A 4,754-nucleotide genomic window follows, 5' to 3' on the forward strand; every position below is an offset into this window, starting at 1 on the left:
GTTATATATATATATATATATATATATGTGTGTGTGTGTTATACTATATACAAGATGCTGTGTATAAATATAGAAGAATATAATAGGATCAAGAAGATGGCTAGATGTAGAAGAATGATGCGGAATGAGGAAGATGGCTAGATGTAGGAGGATGGTGCGGGATGAGGAAGATGACTAGATGTAAGATGATGATGCGGGATGAGGAAGATGGCTAGATGTAGGAGGATTGTGCGGGATGAGGAAGATGACTAGATGTAGGATGATGATGCGGGCTGAGGAAGATGGCTAGATGTAGAAGGATAGTTCGGGATGAGGAAGATGACTAGATGTAGGAAGTACAGTGCGGGATGAGGAAGATGGTTAGATGTAGGAGGATGATGCGGGATGAGAAAGATGGTTAGATGTAGGAGGATGGTGCGGGATGAGGAAGATGGTTAGATGTAGGAGGATGGTGTGAGCCTAATTTTATTTCTCATTCGTCTATATTGCTAGCAATATTGAGAGGCCTTTCTTTCCTTTTCTTGGATATGCATATAATTAGCATAAAAACAAAGAAAATACTCATTTTAAACTTATTCAAGAATATTCCGGCATTATCGAGTGGAAATTATAGAATAACGCGATTAAAATCGTTAAGTACCTAACCACGTGATAAAATTTATAAATGAAGCTTGTTAACGCATTATATTAAATGATATCCCCTACAACACTAACACATTTCGATACGTAATTTCAAATACATTAAACCACTTAGTAATATTGCATTGAGTAAGATATAAATTCATCACCCGATTCTGTAGAATTGGAAGTATAAAGTAGCTTATGTGACTCTACTTTCGTGATTCTACTCACTTTTACAAGTGGAATGTAATGTATATATAATTTCCCACTGTATGTATAAATTCATATGAACTCCATTAAGAATTTGATTGATTGAATAAGTTATTTAATTCCGTGTTATTGCTGCAAAATACACGATTTTATATAAAGAATAACTGCAAGTTTGCGCTTCGAAACATTAATATATAAGCCTTATAAAATTCTGGTTTTACTCCCTCATACTTATGTCATACTTTTCCTCTATTATATATAACAGAGGAAAAGTAAGGCGATCTGTCAAAAATAACCCCCACCCCACATTTTTACATTTTTGAACACAGAGGACCACGAAACGTCTAGAAATATAAGAAATATTGGGCATTTTTCTATATGTATGGCTGTATGTGTGGAGGGCACGATTCTATTCCCCCATTTTAAAGCTTAATAACTCTTGTACCTTCTATTGAAAATTTTTGAAATTTTGCAGAGAGGTTTCTGTATTAGGGAGAAATGTTTCTAGAAATTTTCAGGAAATTCGGGTCATTGGTTCGCGAGATATGGCCCCACCCCTTTAATATCACCGGAACCAATCTGAAGACTTATAAATGGTAATGGTAACGAATTATTAGGAATGAAAACAAATAAAGAATGCGGGAAAATCCAGCAACAACGTTGCCATCGTTTTTTTTATGACAGATTAAAGATTCAGTACAGTATGATAAGGGCGTTACATTATATAAACTTACACGAAAGGAGCCCTTTTATATAGGTTAAAGTTAGTAAATTTGGGTCATGTAATAAGATAAATAGTGAATTAAATAGAGATTAAGGGATTAGATCCGGGATTGACTTTATTCTTTTACGAACTTGTCACATTTTAATGGAAGTTTTCGATTTGGTTTAAAGACATTTAAGTTCCTAATCTCTTAACAAGATTCTCTCGTAAATCTAACTACACTATAATGTAATTAACTAGAGCTTTGTTCTCTTTATTAAATGCTCTCTAACTTTATATAAATACTTCTTTCTTAATGTATTTCTCTATTTTGAAATTTTTATGCTATTCGGCTTCTAATTTTTGAATAGGATTCCGTTGAAAATCTTTATCATTTTTTCTATACATCATCGATTTATATAGAAATGTGTAGGCTCGTGTAGGATTGAAAAGAAATTTTATCATCATCAATATCTTATGACATCGTAGAATCAATATCGTGCTTTGATAGGAACCATAAATGAGTTTGTGAGGGTCATAGTTGCTTTAGTACGCAAAAAAATGCAAAGCTTTCTTTATATTTTGTCAATCTTATTAGATCCTTAATACATGCCCGTAGCTACAGGGGGGTCAAGTATGGCTTCGGTTATTCCTGATCTCCTATAGCAATGGGCTGCGTCAAACAGTGGCCCTAGACAGTGGCGCGTAATAATTTAATGAGGCACAGACAAATTTGAATTAGATGGCTTCATATAGTGTTAAATTCAAACATCATTTTGAGGAAATATTCTCTTATATAAGATTGGTATGGGACCTTTTTTTCCATAGAATAACGGCCATTGGCCCTAAAAAGTTTGAACCACTCCTGCCCGTTCTTCCAAATGATGGAATTCTGTCTATATGTTTATCTGAAGTATATATGTAATAAATTTTTACGTCTAATAGTAGGCCTATTATATATTGTATTATATTTATTAAATTTTCTGGGGCCCGCTCCAGACTTTTTCTTCGTGGTACTCCGTGGTCCCCTAATTTCTAGAAAGCCTATCACTCAATTTTTCGGAGCCACCCTTAGTATATTTGATACAGCTGAACCCTCGCCTTGATACAAAATGAACTGCTTCACGAGAGCTCAGTCCAAGGATAATTCCTGAATTTATTATAAGATAATTGAATAAGAATCCTCATCACAAACTTCATGATCTCAAGGCCTTGAATCCTTTTGTCAACAGACAGTTTTGTCTCAAGAACAAGGACTATTGTATTGTAGGGAACATGCACTTTTTTTTACTCTTTCCGCCCTGTGGGGTCTAAGAGGGCCTTATTTAGCAAGCCCATTATGGGTTCGGCCAGGCCCACGTTAAGCTGCCACCTTGTTGATCTTGGAATTAGGCAGACAACCACCATATTTTCTGTCTGTAAATGTCGTGCGCCTGAAAAGCTCATCAGTGCACCCACATCAAGTCAAAACTACCTGCCACCCACAGCATCCACTCCAATTCATCAGGCCACTGATGCCAGACGTAGCGGTGATGTTGAAAAATTGCATAAAATATATCAAGTTTTGGTATTTCTTCTGATATTTATTACTTTTAAAAAATATTGAGAAAACTTTAGTTATCCATGTATGATCGATTTATAAAATTTTTCAAAATCACAGTGTAAATTCTTTGACCATTTTTATGAGAATCTTCTGGCAACATTGAAGTCAGCTATCAAAGAATTGAGTGTTTCGCTCAGAGCTGCCAGATATTAAAATTTTCTGAGGGGGAAAAAAAACAAAATACTTCCAAAAATAAATTTTCATAAAAAGAAAAATTATTTAATATTTTTTTTTCAAGAAAAATCTATTGAAAAAATAATAAAGGTTTGTACTTGATATTGGTTATATTATTAGAGGTAGTGTTTTAAAATTGTTCAATAAAACGTGTCAAAAGACTACAAATATAAATGTTATAAATTTTTCGCTTAATCTGGCAGCTCTGATCCCGTGAATTGTGCGTGGACAGATCGCCGTCTGGTGTCCAAGATGCTCTATACAATTTCCGATCTGCGCGTTAAGCATGGTCTGACCCAAATGTGTCGAGATCTTACCCTCACCACCGGGTCATTCTATTGTAGACTGAATTGCAGACACTCACAGAAAGTGATTAATTGCAAGCAGAATGAATGTAATATCGGACTCAGTTCTTGTAATTTGGCTCTACATTATTGTTCGATGTACTGTACTTTATCCATGTTCTCTACACAGGCCTCTTTAAAAGGCCTTCCGTGTACTTCCGTGGATAAACGACATTGAAGTATGCAGAGAACTGGTTCGCGCCTCCCAAAGGGTTTTTTTGTGATGTTTTTTGGGTTTTCTTCATGTTATTAACACCTAAATAGGAACCAGTTTCCCATAAAAAGCACTCCCGGGGGGCATTCCCTCGACAGATCGCCCAATGTAATAAAACAGACCTTAGACATTTACATAAATGAAGCATGGTTTAGTATTTTAAATAATTTGAAATTTCCATAGAAATCAAGCATTTATCTTGAAGATTCTACGTAAAGACATTTAAAATCCACGATTAGTTCCTTAAGGGTTTTATTGTTTCTAGTTAATTTACTCGAACTAGAAGCAGCATTAAGTCTAATTTATTAATCAATAATCCTTTAAATTACATTACAATAGATAAAAAAAGAATTTAAAATATCAAATCCCATTAAAGTAAGTCGATTAAATTTAAATTTCTATCAAAATTAAATGAATATCTGTCAACTTGTATCAATATTATCTCTGAAGAAGTTAGAAAAAAAAAACAAGCTAGCAACGTGTTGCGTAACTTTCCCAGTAAAAAAAAAGTTAAAATTGCGTGTAGCGCCATCTGTTAGAAGATTTTATTAAAAACTTTTTATATTATTAATTATTATAAAATAGTAATTTTCAGGATAGAGATGAGTTTTATTTTAAAAAATTGTAAATGATAATAACGGGTAAAGTCCTCATGAAGTCTGACTGCATTCAAGATGTGACACGTGTCCATCTTTAACTCTTTAACCCTTTAACCTTTATCCACCAAAATTTAGTAGCATCAATGCCTCTAATACCCGAACTTTCCTGCTAAATTTCAGAAATTTTCGACTAAAGGTACAGGAGTTATTAGGGTTTAAATTGGGTGAACCAAAATTTTGCCCCCTACACAACACAGACAATATATATTCACACAGAAAAAACCTT

This window comes from Centruroides sculpturatus, unplaced genomic scaffold, assembly GCF_000671375.1.
Source record: "Centruroides sculpturatus isolate CEXI.00-Female unplaced genomic scaffold, Cexi_2.0 scaffold1, whole genome shotgun sequence".
Taxonomy (NCBI): domain Eukaryota; kingdom Metazoa; phylum Arthropoda; class Arachnida; order Scorpiones; family Buthidae; genus Centruroides; species Centruroides sculpturatus.